The sequence below is a fragment of the Sciurus carolinensis genome, chromosome 6 (genome assembly GCF_902686445.1).
Source record: "Sciurus carolinensis chromosome 6, mSciCar1.2, whole genome shotgun sequence".
Lineage (NCBI taxonomy): Eukaryota > Metazoa > Chordata > Mammalia > Rodentia > Sciuridae > Sciurus > Sciurus carolinensis.
This window is the reverse complement of record NC_062218.1, coordinates 79,151,869-79,169,372: the sequence shown is the minus strand read 5'-3', so window position 1 is coordinate 79,169,372 and position 17,504 is coordinate 79,151,869. Positions and strand designations below refer to the sequence as shown.

At 35.1% G+C, this 17,504-nt stretch overlaps 2 protein-coding genes across 2 annotated transcripts in view; one reads left to right on the top strand and one right to left on the bottom strand.

Annotated features, from left to right (window-relative positions):
• The window catches only part of Slf1 (SMC5-SMC6 complex localization factor 1), a 72,560-nt gene extending 58,929 nt beyond the window's left edge, over nucleotides 1–13,631 (bottom strand). The window contains exon 1 of the mRNA XM_047556138.1: nucleotides 13,506–13,631. The gene's annotated coding sequence lies outside the window, so the exon portion shown is untranslated. The remainder of the gene's footprint in view (nucleotides 1–13,505) is intronic.
• Nucleotides 13,632–13,646: 15 nt separating this feature from the next.
• The window catches only part of Kiaa0825 (KIAA0825 ortholog), a 413,039-nt gene continuing 409,181 nt past the window's right edge, over nucleotides 13,647–17,504 (top strand). The window contains exon 1 of the mRNA XM_047556135.1: nucleotides 13,647–13,764. The gene's annotated coding sequence lies outside the window, so the exon portion shown is untranslated. The remainder of the gene's footprint in view (nucleotides 13,765–17,504) is intronic.

Below are 17,504 nucleotides of genomic sequence, written 5' to 3'. Positions count from 1 at the left end.
AGATGGTCCCTTGGAACACAAACCTTACCAGAGGGAAACTGCCTGAATACCCAGTTACAGAGACCATGGGGAAAATTAACACAGCCTATACAACAGGAAGGGCTGCTTTCAGCCTTAACTGGCACACAGTCTGACCTGTGATCACAACTTGTCATTCACAACCTGGGGCAGTAGAAATTATAGTCTAGGAAAATCACCTGAGACTCTTCACTACAGTACCTTAGACACAGTATCAATGGCCGGGGGAATACTACACCACATAACACCCACAGAAAATCCACAACCAGAGTTCTTACGCTCACAGGCAGCCACCAGGATCTTCACTACTTTGAAAAGGATCCTGTAGAGGGTAACAGGTACATGGTAACCCACAGCAAACACAGGAGCACTCCAGAGCCTGCATCCTGAACTAGTGCACAGAACAGAAACAGCCAACCCAAATACTGCACCCTCTGATTAGTCAGCTGCAGGCCCTTGAGTTGACAAACCAGAAGATGGTGGAAGGAGGTTACTAGCAAGTAGGGAATTGGTTCCTGTGTCCCTGCAACTCAGGAGAGATTTATGGCCAAAGACCGTTGTGAACATCTGCTTAATGTCCAAACCCAATGAAATGCAAACCAAATTTTGACAAGAATTTTCCTCACCTTGACATAATTTACTATAAACAACTCTAACATAACTTAGATCATACAAGCAACTCTAACTTGAACTACAATTGTTAACACTGTATCTTCAACCCATTTGAATGTATTTGATCTAATGGCTTAAAGCATCAACTAGAATCAATCTTCCTCTTTGTTTTCCTAGCTCTAGTTTATACTTGCTCATCTTACCCCCTTCTCATACTCTTGCATTATCTGCTACTACCTCAAATACCAATATTTCTCCCTTATCTTGGTGTAAACTAGTTTTTCATCTTTTCTTTTTCCCTCTCCTTTTTGCCCAAAATTTCTTCCTCCCACATTTTAGCCCTCACTTAAGGTTACAGTAAATTTATTAAATTTATTAATAAACTAATTTTTTAACTGATTTCAGAACTTTGTTACAAGTTTATACCCAAATTTGAGGAACCATAGAGAATAACTGCAACATGTTTTTGTTTCTTGTAAAGTTGAATAGTACGAAATTTGGCTCTGAAGTGACTAAAGTAAATAGGGCTCAGTGACATCTCTTAAAATGGTGCTGAAATTAGAATCAGCAAAAGTCACACAGTGACTTAAAATATCATTACCTGGATATCCATCCAACCCAGAGGGCTCTTAAGAGAAAGAAGCTCACAAAGTAGTCCTTTGCTTAAAAGAAGAGAGAACTATACCAATAGAAAGGTAGACACACAAACAATATGAAAAACCAAGAGAACAAACCATACCAAACAGCCCACAATGCACAACAGACTTCATTGACAGCACAGTGGAGAAAATGTCAGAGAAAGACTTTAAAAAGTCCATAGTTAAACTCTTCTATGAGCTGAAAGAAGATATAAGGAGTGAAATCAGAAAAAAATACAGGATCACTTCAATAAAGAGAGATTCTGAAAAAGAACCAAACAGAAATCCTTGAAAGAATCAATAAGCCAAATTAAAAAGTCAATAAAAAGCATCACAAATAGATAAGACATGTTTGAAGATCAATTTTTAGGCCTTAAAGACAAAGTATAAAATCTTGAAAATAAAGTCAAACATAAAGATGTTAAAAGATTATGAACAGAATATTCAAGAAAACTGGTAAACTGGTATGACATTAAAAGACCACATTAAAGATGTATTGAGATAGATGAAGGCTCTGAAATACAAACTAAAGGAATGTATATTCTTTCCAATGAAATAATATCAAAAAATTTTCCAAACCTTAAAAATGAGATGAAAATTCAAATATAAGAGGCATTTGGAACTACAAAGATAGAAAAATCACAATAGATCCACTCCAAGACACATTATTATGAAAATGTCTCACAGAATAATGACAGAATTTTTTTAAAGTTGTGAAAGAAAATGACTAGTCACACTCAGAGATAAATCAATCTGGATTTCAACTCAGACCTTAAGAACTAGGAAGGTTTGGAATAATATGTACCAAGCTCCAAAAGAAAATGGATGTCAACCAAGAATACACCCAGAAAAATTAAGCTTCAGAATTGAAGAGGAAATAAAAACGTTCCATGATAAAGAAAAGCTAAAATAATTCACAACTAGAAAGCCTGGACTATATAACATACTCAATAAAATATTTCATGAAAACTAGCATAGGAAGGAATTACACTAGAATAGTCAATTAAAGGAGAATCAAGTCCAAATTAAACATTAGAAATAAATCAAAATGGCAGGAAATAAAACTCACCTCTCAATAATAACATTTAATATAGATGGTCTAAACTCCTCAATCCAAAGACATAGGTTGGAAAATTGGATGGAAAAACAAGACCCAAAAATATGCTGTCTGCAAAAGACTCACCTCACAGGTAAAGATATCCACAGATTAAAAGTGAAAGGTTGGGGGAAATAACACACATGGGACTCATAAACAAGCAGGAACTGCTATTCTCATAGCAGATAAAGTGCCTCTGAGCTGGGATTACTCAGAAGAGACAAAGTCACTTCACACTGCTTAAGGGAATCATATATTAACAAGATATAATAATGGTAAATATTTATGCCCCAAACAATGGAGCACTTATATACATTAAACAGACCCTTCTCAATATTAAGAATCAAAGAGACAAACATATAATAATATTCAGTAACTTTAACATGTCTCTCTCACCACTGGATAGTGCATCCAAACAAAAACAAAGTAAAGATTCTACACAACTAAACACAATTAGTAATGTGGACCTAACAGACATCTACAGACTATTTCATCCATCAATGACTGAATACATTTTCTTCTCTGTAGCACATGGAACATTTTCTAAAATAGATCATATTTTAGGTGACAAAGCAAATCTTAGCAAATATAAAAAAATACTGGGTTGGGGAGATAGCTCAGCTGGTAGAGTGCTTGCATCGCAGGCACAAGGCCCTGAGTTCGATCCCCAGTACTGCAAAAAAAAAAAAAAAAAGTGATAATACCTGGCATTCTATCAGAAAATGAAATGAAATTAGAAAACAATGAAGGAATAAAAGAAGAGAAACTATTCTAATACCTGGAGATTAAATAATATACTTCTGAATGATAAATGGGTAGCAGAAGAAATCAGAGGAGAAATTTTTAAGTTTTTAAATTTTTCATTAAAAATGAAAATATGATACAACCTATCAAAATCTCTGGGACAGTATGAAGGCAGTTCTAAGAGGCAGGTTCATAGCATTGAGCTCATACAATAAAAGAACAGAAAGATACCAAATAAGTAATCTAACATTACATCTCAAGGACCCAGAAAAAGAACAAACACCAAAATCAGAAGAAGACGGGAAATAATGAAAATCAGAGCCAAAAATCAGTGAAATTTAAGTGAAAAAAAATCAAAGAAACAGAGTTGAGGTTTTTTTGAAAGAATAAACAAAACTGATAAACCCTTAGATAAACTACCAAAAGATGAGAAAAAAATGAATTTCACGATCTAAGATGCAAAAGGAAATATCATCACAAACACTATTGAAATATAGAGAATTATCATAAATTTTGAAAATGTATACTTCGATAAGCTAGAAAATTTTAAAGATACCAACAATTTCCTAGAGGTTTAAGACCTACCCAAATTGAACTATGAGGATATAGAAAACTTAAAACAGATCAATTTCAAGCAATGAAATTGAAGCAGTTATCAAAAGCCTTCCATCAAAGACAGTCCAGACTGGATGGATTCTCAGCCAAAGTCTACCAGACCTTTAAAGAACTAAAACCAATCCTCCTCAAATTATTCCATGAAGTAGAAATGGAGGGAACACTGCCAAACTCATTCTATGAAGTCAGTATCACCCTGACACCAAAACCAGACAAAGACACATTAAGGAAATAAAACTTCAGACCAAGATCCTTGATGAAATTAGATGCAACAATTCTTAATAAAATATGGGCAAATTGCATACAAAAGCACATTAAAAACATAGTGCTTTATGATCAAGTGGGTTTTATGCCAGGGAAGCAAGGTTGGTTCAATATACAGATATCAATAAATGTAATTCACCACATAAATAGATTTAAGGACAAGAATCACACAATTATCTCAACAGATGCAGAAAAAGCATCTGCACCCATTAAAAGTATAGCACCCATTAATGTTTAAAACACTAGAAAAACTAGAGATAGAAGGAACTTAACATTGTAATTTCCTTTAAAACCAGGAACGAGACAAGGATGTCCACTTTTACCACTCCTATTCTACCTAGTCCTTGAAACTCTAGCCTGATTAAACAAGAAAAAGAAAGAAATTAAAGGGATAAAAATAGGAAAAGAATTCAAATTATCTGCTTGCTGACAACATGAATCTATAGAAGACCCAAAAACCTCTACCAGGAAACCTATAGAACTCAAATGAATTCAGCAAAGAAGCAGGATACAAGAGCAACACCAGTAAATCAATTGTGTTCCTATACTCAAACAATGTGCTGAAAAAGAATTGGGAAAATCATCCCATTGGAAATAGTCTCAAAAAACAAACAAATAAAAAACTTGAGAATCAATCTAACAAGAAGTGTAGGACCTCTACAATGAAAACTATAGGACACTAAAGAAATTGAAGAAGACCTTAGAAGATGGAACTATCACCCATGTTCTTGGATAGGAAGACCAAAATCACTAAGCAGATCCAATGTAGTCCCCATCATAATTCCAATGGCATTCTTTACAGAACTAGAAAAAGTAGTTATGAAATTCATTTGGGAAAAATAAAGAGACCCAGAATAGCCAAAGTAATCCTTAGTGAGAAAAGCAAAGCAGGAGGCAACAAAATATTGGACCTCAAATTACACTACAGAGCTATAGGAACAAAAATAGCATGGCACTTGCACCAAAAAGGGTATGAAAGACCAATGAAATAGAAGACACAGAGACACACTCACATAAAGACAGTTATCTCATCCTAGACAAAAACATGCATTAGAGAAAGGATAGCTTTTTTAACAAATGGTGCTGGGAAAATCGGAATAGCTATGAAGTCAACCTTCCAACAGATGAATGGATAAAGAAAATGTTGAGAGGCTGGGGTTGTGGCTCAGTGGCAGAGAACGTGCATAGCATGTGTGAGGCACTGGGTTCAATTCTCAGCACCACATATAAATAAATGAATGAAACAAAGGTCTATCAACATCTAAAAAATATTTTAAAAAAAGAAAATGTGGTATTATCTACACAATGAAGTATTACTCAGTATTAAAGAAGAATGACATTACGGTATTTGCTGGTAAATGGATGGATCTGGAGACTATCAAATATCAAAGTTGTAATATAAAGCTGATACTCTACCTCCCAACCACTTGTAAATCTGCACTCTGCCCGCCTCTTACGTTACAGGAATTTCCATCTTACGCTGCCGCCATTTTCCTGTTTCCCACCTTACGTTCTAACATGCTACATAGCTATTGGTTCATCAGTCAGCTTGCAAGTATTCTCCTCCGCTACTGGTTCCTTCCAGCCCAGGAGATTCCAATATCTGGGAGAAGCGCACACGCCATCTTCCCTTTTTTCCTTTCTTTTCACCCTGGAGTGGACGTGTTAGTCGTCTGCATAATAAAGTCTCTTGTGTGAGACCTTGTGTCCGCAGTGCAGTTTTCTGGGAGCTATTGGCGAGCCGCAACTGAGCGAGCGGCGGCAGTTCGGCAGGAGTGCGCAGTGGGGGCTAGAATTGCTGTAGGTCCCAAGCTGAGCATTTTTTTTTTTCCTTACAAAAGTGAAACAAGCCAATCCCAAAACCAAAGTCAAATGTTTTCTCTGATATGTGAAAGCTAATCTAAAATAAGGAGAGGGATTAAAAAACAGTGGAATAGATAAAGGGGAATGAAGGGAAGGGAGGAATGATATGATAGGGAAAGAGAGGAGTGAACTTGATCTATCTTTCCTATGTACATATATGAACATACAACAGTGAATCTCATATTCATGTACATATACAAGACACAAATAAAAAAACTCTAATAGCAGAAAGATCAGGACAACAGAAGGAAGGGAACTGAGGGAGGAGGAGAAGGAAAGGGGAAGTACTGGCTACTGAATTAGAACAAATTATTTTTCATGCTTTTATAATTATGTCAAAATGAATCCTAATGTTATGTATAACTAAAAAGAATTAATAAAAAATAAATAAATAAAAATAAAACTCTAAAACTCAAAGCCTCTTCAATGAAACAAAAGCTTTAAAGTTATAAGGATTTGAAGTGGTAAGTACAAAATTATAAAGTATACACAGTAGGGTTTGGTCTCTTGAAAATTTAATCATCCATGGAAAATACTTTCATTAATACGTAAACTAAAAGTTTCTTGAATAAGGAACTTTTTACTACAATAACTATATATTTTTTAAAAACTACTTACATGATTTAACTAATATACCTCTTGGCAATACATTAAAACTACAAATATGCTCTGTTCCAAGAAATAATGTTTTAATCTTATTCAGAACACATACAAACACATACAGTAAAGCCACATGTGAATTTTATACAATGTCTATACCTATAATTAGGGGGAAATGCTGCTTTCATTAATTCTAGAGAATTATTTAAATAAATCCTTTAGCAATTTTCCTTTAGAAAATGATGGGGTCTTTCAGAAATATTAGGCAAGTAAAATTCAATATCTGTGAATATCATCTTGGTACTTAATAACTGCTTTTATAGTCCTCAAAAAGTAGGGCTTTAAGCATAGTATATACTTCTCCTATTTTCATCTCATTTATGCATTTACAAGTTTTGGAAGCTATTTTTTAGCAAGCTACATAAAGAAATGTTGCTAAAGAAGGGAAGCTGGAGTCATTCTTAAAACCTAAAATCTTGCCTGTCTAGCTATTCTAAAATATGAAAGATTAAAAGCAACTGTTGTTGGATATGGTGGCACACACATGTGATGCCAGTGACTCAGGAAACTGAGGCAGGAGAAATACAAGTTTGAGGCCAGCTTGGGCAACTTAGTGAAAACCTGTCTCAAAATAATAAAATTTAAAAAGGGCTGGTGATGTTGCTAAGAGATAGAGTCCTCCTATGTTCAATTCCCAGTATCTCAAACAAAACAAAACTTGTTAAATAATCAAAACATAAAGAAAGAATTAAAAAATAAATTTGCTATTAGACTATTACCAAAAGTTTATTTAAAATTTCTCCTTTAACAATTATTGTTTCCTTATAATTGTTATATAGAAATACAAGAAAAAAACTATATTTTTCCAATCAAGTTATTAACAACTATTTAACACCTGAATGTTTATTATTAACAAAGTGACATTTTCAAGTATTTTGGTTTGATGTGTGAATTATTAAATCATTAGAACTTACTGGAGCAAGCACATAAAGCAAAGTTTTCATCTTGAAACATACCGTCTTTATAATGACGTAGATAATAACCAATAATCTTTGTATATTTAACAGAAAGATCCCATAAAAGGTTAACATAAAACTAGGGCCAACCATATAATAGTAGAAATCAGGAAAACCTTTTTAAAACAATCTTTCCTTTTTTTTTCTTTTTTTCTTCTTTTGTGGTGCTGGGGATTGAACCCAGGGCCTTGTGCTTGCAAGGCAAGCACCCTACCAACTGCCCAGCCCCAATCTTTCCTTTGAAAATGATGAAATAGGAAACTGAAACTACTCAAGCAAACTAAGAAACACAGGTTAAAAAAAAATGCCTGATTCAGGCATTATGCAGATATGGGTATGTTTATAACATTTCAGAAGATGAGAGATTTTTCCACAAGTTCACCAGGAAAAAAAAATGGGCTATTAGCTAAACTTCTCAGAACAGTGAATCCTGGTAATGACACAAAATAACTAGATTTTTAAAGAACAAATTCTGGTAACCCAATCTAATAGCATTCTATGATAAAAATTACTTAAAGCAAGAGAGTTAACAATACATATAGTAATGCTTTTCAGTAACATATTGTATAACAAACTAATGACCTACATCACAAATTTAATCTACACAGCAATGTGGGGAAACTGTTACCTGTATGTAGGAAAAGACATAGCGATGCACAGATAGATATATGAATAGATTAATTTATATTTGTAAAACTAGTGATTTGATAGTTCTTCCTGACTCTTGCAGGATTATGAAAACAAAAATTAGATTGACATGTCAATGTACTCCAAAAGAACATCATAAAAATTCCTAGAACATCTATCAATAACTCGGACAATTAAAAATCCTTAAAAGTAGGGTCAAGTTTTATCTAGGTGATATGTTCTGAGATATGGAGGATAGATAGTGAACTTGTAGCGATCTTTTAATATAAGAAAGAAAGCAGGTACACCATAATATAAACATACCAGTAATATTTCTAGGCAAAACACAAATCTTTCTAGTACTTATAGAGGAGGTGAGGGTCCTTGAAGCAACCAAGCATAAAGTCCCATCTTTATACAAAAGGGGAGGAGCATTTATCATCTACAGTTAAATGGTTTTATGTGTATTGTCAAAAATTTTTAAATTATATACTACATTCCGAGCAATGAGAAAATGTTTTAAAATCTTATATAATAATTTTAAAATTTACTTACCTTAAACCATATACCATAGACAACCAAGGAGACAATGATTGTGAACAGTGCTGGTATTTAGGCATAGCAAGCAACTGTTTATGTGGTGTGAACTTTCCCAAAATATCTCCCACATGGGCCTATCCCTGATGCCTGAAATTCCTTTGCAGTTGGTGCCAGTCAGAAATGCAAATAAACCTATAGCATACATAGCAAGCATCATAATTGCAAACATTTTATTACACACTATATTGTTTTAGGTCCTTTGAATTCTTTACAATATAACATTTATCTGGGACACGTTTGAGGAATGCGATGTAGAATACCTTGAAAAGGGAATTCAGAGAAAAGTAGAGGCAGGAATATAGGTAAGAACACAAAGTTCTGGCTAGAAAGGCAGGATAACTGTTGGGTGAAAAAGGAAAGTGCTGCAGAAAAGAGAAGCAGCAATGTTTAAAGAGGTCTTTATAGGAAAATAAGAACAGTATAAAAACAAGGATACACACACACACACACACATGTATGTGTTTTGAAAGTAGCCTGGCATGGTGGCACAAGTCTATAATCCCAGAAGCTGAGGTATGAGGATCCCAAGTTCAAAGTCAGCCTCAGCAACTTAGAGAAGCCCTAACTAACTTAGTGAGACCCTGTCTAACACGAAAAAATTTTAAAAAGAGTGGGGATGTAGCTCAGTGGTTACATGCCCCTGAGTTCAAACTCTGGTACCAAAAGAAATGGAAAAAGAAAAAAGTAAATAAAGTCATATGATAAGAATTACAAATTAAATAAAGGACTATTTTTAAAATTTAATTTACATATTTCTTAATTTAAATTTTTCCTCCCCAAATAAACTTTACTGATTTGTCTTTTAATTTTAATTAACTCAGATTTATTACAGAAAAAAAACTTTTAAATGCTAAATAGTATACAGAAAAATTAAAATAATCTCTAATTCCTTTACCTTGCAATACCACTGTTAACATTTTGTCAGGATTGACTTCATGTTTCATGTGTGTGAAAATAAATATATATATATATAAAAATTTAGATATGTAGTTCTGTATCATACTTTTACATAAATTTTTATCATGATCATTTTCCATGCCACTTAACACTCTTCATGCTTTTAAAGTCATGTGATGAAAACTAGGGGTTGCTCAATTTCCATTATTCTAGTAAGCTATTTTGATTTAAAACCTACTTATTAGCAAATTAAGGAAAATCTCTTGAAATTTCTGTCTTCTGATCATACCAAGCGCTGAATATAATCAATGTTGTTGCTGTGATTTTCATGATTTCTTTTATGAATAATATTTAGCTGGAAAAAGAAACAAAGATGAGCTAAAACTAAAAGGATCAAAGTGTTAGATTCTGTTTTAACCAATACTGTAACAATAGACATGTCACAATACTCAAACTGTGAGTAAAATACTTTCACTCTGAACACTATAGCTTCAAGTGGAGTTTAGGAATTCTGGTCCTTCTTGTCCTTCTTGTCCTAGGAGCTAAATTAGGCCCTTGGCTTAATTTCATTCTGGGGACCTTTGGAATGGTTTAAATAAATGCAATTCCCACTTCCTGCCCATCCTTCAAGGAGGATATAATATAAATGTTAAAATATGGCATCAAGAGATAAAACTTGGAGAGATGTTCTTTCCTCAATAGCATTATTTGAGAAAGGAACAGTCATTAGTCCCTTTCATGGTTAAATGTAACAGTACAGCAAGGAAATGGAGAACGAGCAACAAAGTGACTGTGTTAAGGAAGAAATGAGAGGCTGAGGTAACAGAATCATTCTATCTATCCAACACTATACATGGTACAGGCTGGACTAGTGATGCTAATTTAGGGATAAAGGACATCCCCCCCCCCCCGCCTTTTTTTCTTGTTTCTTAGTTCACTAATTTTTTTATTTGTTCTAATTAGTTGCACATGACAGAAGAATGCATTTATGCACTTTGATATATATAAGTGGGGTACAATTTCTCCTTTTTCTGATTGTACATGTTGTAGAATCACATTGGTCATGCAGTCATACCTGTACATAAGGTAATAATGTCTGTTTCATTCTACTATCCTTCCTATCCCCATATCCTCTCCCCTCCCATCACTCCCATAAAGAGATTCTTAAGGAATTAAGTTAGAAAACGAGGCAGTCCAAGGCAAAAAACTGGATGGACAGTAGCTACTGGTCACCAAAACTGCATGGGTGTCCTAGGAACTGAAGATTACTTAGGAAGAAGAGTATAATCAGAAGGTTGAACAAGCAGAATTTTAAAAAAATTTCTACTTATTGTTTTGTGCCAGGAACCGAATCCAGAGGCACTTTATCCACTAAGCCCCATTCCAGGCTCTTTTCTGTTTATTTTGAGACAGGGTCTCCCTAAGTTGCTGAGGTTGGCTTTGAACTTGCAATCCTCCTGCCTCTTGAGCTACTGAGGTTATAGGCGTGTGCCACCACATCCTAATTTTTACAGAGGTCCTACTGTAGTCTAAGCACTTCATACATGTTAGTTCATTTTCTTCTTCACAGCATAAGTGCTATTTATCCTTGTCAAACATAAGAGGATACTGGGAAGTATTTCTTATTAAGAATCAAAGGAACTGGGTGTTTGCCTAGCATGAACAAAGGCCTGGGTGATCCTCAGCACCACACATGTATACAAATACACACACATACACACACACACACACACACACACACACACACAAAATACAAAACTAGTAAAACAGTAGAACCAATATTCAAAGATAAGCCTGTTTCTGCAAAAATGATATGACTTTTCTACAAAACCGCCTTGACTCAAATTTCAGAATTTAGTCTCATATTCTTAACTGCATTATAATTTTAAAAAGCAATCCATTTTTCACTAGCATGAGAGAAAGGAACAATGCATAAAAGGAATTCACTACAAGGGTGGGGAGACATTTAAATCAGCAAAATTGAAAACATTTAAACATATTTATAAGTTATTTTCAGGAAAATAACACCAATGCCTAATATTTCACAGTATTTCTAAGAACAATCTCAAGAATGTTATTACTTTTTCTTATGGAAAAGAAAATTTCCATTATTTTCTTCTCCAAATGGATTTGGGATCAATTAATCATGGGATTATTCAAATGGGTTTTCTTCCTTATCAAAAATAACAACAGTATATTTTTAATTTATAATTTTGCAAGAAAATAAAACCTAACTGTATTTAAAAGTTCCAGGGATGTTTTACTTTTAAGCACTAATATGTCCTTATAAGATGTCGACTAGTACCTAGAACATTTTACAGCATTTATTTTCTACTAGTATATTTAGAGAGTCAAGAAACAGGTAATGTTCCAATTTATTTATATTTTAAGACAAAGGATTCTCCAGTTTCTTTAGGTTTTATTATTCAGAACTTACATGGAATTGTTATTTTAAAACTTTTAAATCATGTAAAGACTATCTTAGAATAATATAATCAAGATTTATATAACAATGAAAATGCTATCTAATACCACTATATTATTAGTTTTCTAAATATCAGTATTTTGGGACATCACTGGAAATTGTGGATATCTAGAAGAAAATCTTAAAAGTTCTTAACTTTGTGAAAAGTAACCATATTTGTTCACCCTTTCAAAGACTTTCGTGGGATCTATCCTTTCTGCTTTAGGAAAGCAAGAAAATGTTAAATCACTTAATTGAACTTCTCTTAAGGTAACAGGCATAAGAAAATATGGACATAGAAAAAGGATGTAATAGTGGCTTATTTGCATTATTGAATACTGTCTCTACAATAAAAACGTATTAAAACCTTAAAGGATTTCAACATCCTAGTTCATGAAGAATATACTGAAATAGTGTAGAATAATCAAATCACCACCCTCATACAAGTTCACCTCAAGATATCAATTTATGTACTGAAGACCTGTAACAGAAGTTTAGACATACTCCTTCAATGGGAACATCTGGCACATCAACATATTTCTAGGAACTGAGGCATAACAGTAACAGAAACCCAAAAGTCCACAAGGTACAGCGTCTGTCATACATATACTGTAAATCCACTTTAAATGTTCATTTCCAATGTCTCAACGGAAAACTTTTGTTTGTTTATAGTGGACAGTCAATCATTTGTCAAAAAGAAATTGAGGCCTTCAAAGTCAAGCCCCATCTACCTTCTGGTTCAAATACTGATATCAAATTTTTCAGTATTTAATCAGAGGCTTTGGAAGTGGAAGAAAACTCCGGACATTCACTTAGTCTTGTTCCCAGCCTTCAGTCAGCTGAGAGGTAATCCCCAGGAACAGGGATCCTCCCTTTAGGGAAAAGTGTTTATGTTTGTGTTTAAAGGCCTACAGGAGCTGCAGAGATAAGCTCGTTGCCATTCAAGTGTTTAAAAAATTCATTAAGGAAAAAACAATGACACAATTTTCCTTGTCAGAGGAAGGTAGGCCTGGAGGATCCCTGCCACATTTACTGACGCTAAGTTATGGAAAGCAGCCAAGAATCTGGGATCAGGGTGAGGCGTCCCAGTTGGTTCTATGGAAACCAGAGATGAGGGCGGCCTAGCGCCTTCCCGGCGCGGGAACAAGCCGCGGCGCTGCGCAAGCGGGAGGCTGGGGGAACGCTCAGCCCTGCACTGCAGAGAGGCGCTCCGTGAGGAACTCGGGCAGAGCGGGGCCAGGTCTGCAGCTGCAGCCCACCCAGGCGGGCGCCGAGCACAGCGAGTCGGGAGAGTGGGACCGAACCGCGGCTGTAGAAAGCCGCGAGAGCCAAGCGCTGCCACCGCTAGCCCCAGTCCCTTCCCAGCTGCAGAAACTTCGGAGGCACAGACTGGGGCAAAATGTCCCCATAGAGTCAGGGTAAACTGAGTCTTCCGAGGTGAGGCCCTTTACCTTCCCGGCCGGTGTGTCTGAGCTGCTTTCCTCGGTTGGCGACGACTGCCGCTGCAGCACTCGCTACTTCACTAATCCGGGCTCTGGGAAATAATTTCCCGCCGCGCGCTAGGCAGCCCCGGAAGAAGTTGTACCATTTCCGGGTGGTTGTTAGTGACGCTCTCGAGTGGTCGCCAGGGTGGTCTGAGCTAGTGCCGGGCTTGACTGTGGCCAGCTCGGGTCAGGCTCCTGCTTGATACGTGCGGGAGTTGGGAGACTGGTAAGTGGTTTTTGTGGGCTGTCTCTTGGACCTGGTTTTTCAGACCAAGTAGGGCCCTGTAGAGCATCTTGGCCCTACCGAAAAGTGAGTGGGCGAGGGTTAACATTGGAGTCCCATCCATCTTCTGGGATCTTGACCATCCTTGCGGCTGGAGAATGCCCTGGGATCCCTGCTTATCATCTTCTTCACTTGAAGTATCTGTGTCCAACTTCACAGAGGCCACGGACAGTGTGTATTGCGACCGGGCTTAAAGCCGAGTCTCTACCAATGACCAAAGAGTATCCTTACTCTCTCCATTGGCAGGGTTTGATCACCCTTGATTATCGAAAGCCGTGTTTCAGTAGTTCTGGGTTGCCGAGCCTGTGAAGGAGGCTGTTGGTTGAAGAGGACCGATTAGGTGTGGCTTGGAGGGTCATTTCTAAACTAGAATTATATGAACGTTTCCGCTGTAGTTTCATTAGGTGAGGAGAATGGCCTTTGTTTTCATGGTTGCTGTGAACTAATGAGACATGACAACAAACTTATAATTTCATGCGTGGGCTTTAGATGGACGTTTTACCTTCTGTAAATTAGTAATCAGGAAGTAGATGTACTTTCAGAAAGGAATATTTGCGCTTTGCTCCAAGCTTTTTCACTAATGAGGAACTCGGGAGAATTTGAGATGAAAGTCCAAAGTAGCCAAAACAGTTGTAAAGAGAAATTGCATCTGACAAAGGGATAATGTGAGGAAAAGTGCTTATTTATTCAAGGGTTTGAAAGATGTGATGTAGTGAACGTTGGCAACTTCTCTCTTTCGTGAGTAATGCAGTTTCTCCAGGTAAGTAGTTCTCCCCAACTTGTATTTCGGTAAATCACCTTTTTTCCCCATAAAAGACAGCTCTCACCACCACCACCACAAAAAAAAAAAAAGAAAAAAAAAGAAAGCCCGAATCCATTACAAACTCCAGCATTCTAGGAAGTACTCTACCATATGGAAAAACACAGTATGTTCCATTCGAAGTCCCAGATGCCTTATTCCCTTTTGAGAGTAATGCATTCATATTTAAGACAGCACGCTGATCTTTTCTAGCTTTCTGGTTGGTTGTTGGTTAATAATTCAACAAATTTTTACAGTCTCCCCATTGACCAAAATATTGCCATTTTTATTGAATCATATGTTTTTAATTTCTCTAGTGGTTAAGGACTGTAAATACTTTCAGGAACATTGTGTGTTATTTCCATATAGCAACTTTTTTGTACAGGCAGGTTTTTTTTTAATCATTACTCTCCATTTGTGATTTCTCCATTCAAATTAATAAAGCCAACCACTAATACCACAAGTATCTATTTTCTGCCAGGCACTTTACATTTATTATTTTACTAATGCCTAATTTAAAAAGAAAATTTAAAAATCATATCTTTTGTAAACATTTTATACTGAGACTCAAAGAGGTTGTGATTTCCCACACATTATACAATTAAGTAGCACTATTAAGATTTGTATCCCATTTATCTGACTCTAAACTTTCTCTTTTTACTGTGTTCTATACTTTAGCTCATAATATAAACATTACATTCATTTTTTTTCACTCTCAGGCAAAATTGGATAAATAGAATATCATATTTAGAAGTCTGTATAGCACAAATTGAAGATAAAGGGATTTAAAGAGTGTGATCATTAACATAGGTAATGTTCATATATGAAAAATGTGATTTCTATATTGATTGTTGGCTCATTTTATAATCCTGACTCAAACAAATGCCTACATTGTACATGAGCATAATACTTAGAACAAAAGCAAAAGATCTAGAGACTAATAGCATAATTGGCAACTCTAAGTCCAAAATGTCAGTTGCTTCTAAGGGCAGCTTTTAACACACGCATTTGTATACATGTATATATTTGTGTGGGTACAAGTGTAGAAAGAATGAATAAGTTTAAATTCATAAAATCAAACTTTGTAATGCTTTGTAAAGAATTATCACTTACTGATTATTAGCAAAACTCTTCTGTTTCAGCTAAAAGTTCTCAGAAACATGGTCATTACTACACATGTTAAGGAAGTATGCTTAATTAAACCTGCCCATTCCAATATCCTATTTTATGTAGAGAACTAAAAATTTGAGAACAGGAAATTTGCTAAAATCTAGTTGAAATGACCACTGTTAAAAATAACACAATATTTTGTTTCACAGAAAGAAACAAATATTATATACAACTAACATCAAATATTGATGTGTATTCAAGTACATTACAGTGACTTAACCATGTGAAAGGTATATTCTTTTACATATCCCATAGGAAGATTTCAGGGATATTTTGCTTTTCATCAAATTTCAGTCCTTAGGAAGGTTGAAATTATGTCTCTATTGTTCATCATCTCATACATAGCATCTAGTACATTTATTAGGTGATTCCTTTTAAAAATGTTATTTATCCACCAAGAAGTGTTTGTATATGTATTGTTTAAAAAGGGATTATCATATAAATCAATGAATGCTTATTTATTGTTACTCACCTCAACCCTACAATGCAGTGTCTACTCCATACTCACCCATAAAAAGAAATATTTTTTGAGCGCTTACTTTCTGCTATGCAGTATAAGGTTTATTCCTCATAGCCCTGTTGGGTAAATATTACTACCCTTTTATAGCTGAGAAAAGTGAGACAAAGATAAGCTTTGTAGATCCTAGTTTATACCCAGTCATTAAGTGCCAGAGCTGTGATTTGAACCAATGGACTCCAGAGGCCATGATCTTAACCACTTTGTTACACTGCCTCCAATTGGCTTTAATCCTGGCTAAGTACAAACTGTGCTAAAGGAAATTTATTTCTCACCTATAACGTAGGAGTTGGATAGATAAACTGTAAGATCCCTTCCACTTCTAAAATTCTCTAACTTTAGTTGTCTTTAGGTGACTCCCAAGTATTATCTGAATAGGTCAATTCTAGTATACTAGAGAAACCTAGTATTTGTCAACCATGTTTGGTTGACACAGTCTTGTTTGCATAATGGAAAGAACAAGACCAGAGTTTTAAAAATTCTCAGCCATGCTTTTTTAACAGCTTCTGACACTAATAAGTTACAGCCCAATATACAGTTGCCACTAAATAAATATAGGTTTTCTTCCTCCCTCAGTTTATGAAGATAAAAGACTGGTGGATATAAATTCTTTAAAATTTACAAGAGTAAAGAATGTTTTCATGTATCTTCTACTAGGAGAGAGAAAGTTATAAACACAAGTAATTATTATGTTAGGAACAATTTACAAACATCATTGAACACAAAACATGGAATGCAGAGAAAAGAAATTTTGCTTCCAGGAAGACAGATGAGGAAAAACAGCTAATAATAAAGCTAAGGTTTAAAAAAAAAAAAAAAAAAAAAAGCTGAGTTTAGGACAAACTACAAATAACAGTGTGGTCATATTAAAGATGTTAGACTTTTCACAATGTAGTGATATATGTGTGTAAACCAGGATGGAATGCAGGAGGGTGGAGTTGTCGTTTTTTTTTTTTTTTTTGGAAAAATAACCATTTACTTCAGAAATATTAAAGAATACAATAAATGGTATTTGTATTCTATTTAACTCTCACAGAAAAGATAAATAGATTAAGAGAATATCAAACTGCTGTTCTATTTTAAGAAATCTTCAATTAGGTGGATGGCAAGTCCTGGTGAAAGTTGTCCGAAAGAGGAATTTCATCTCCTCACAATACTCAATGCGATGTTAACCGTTAGTAAAAATAATGAACAGTG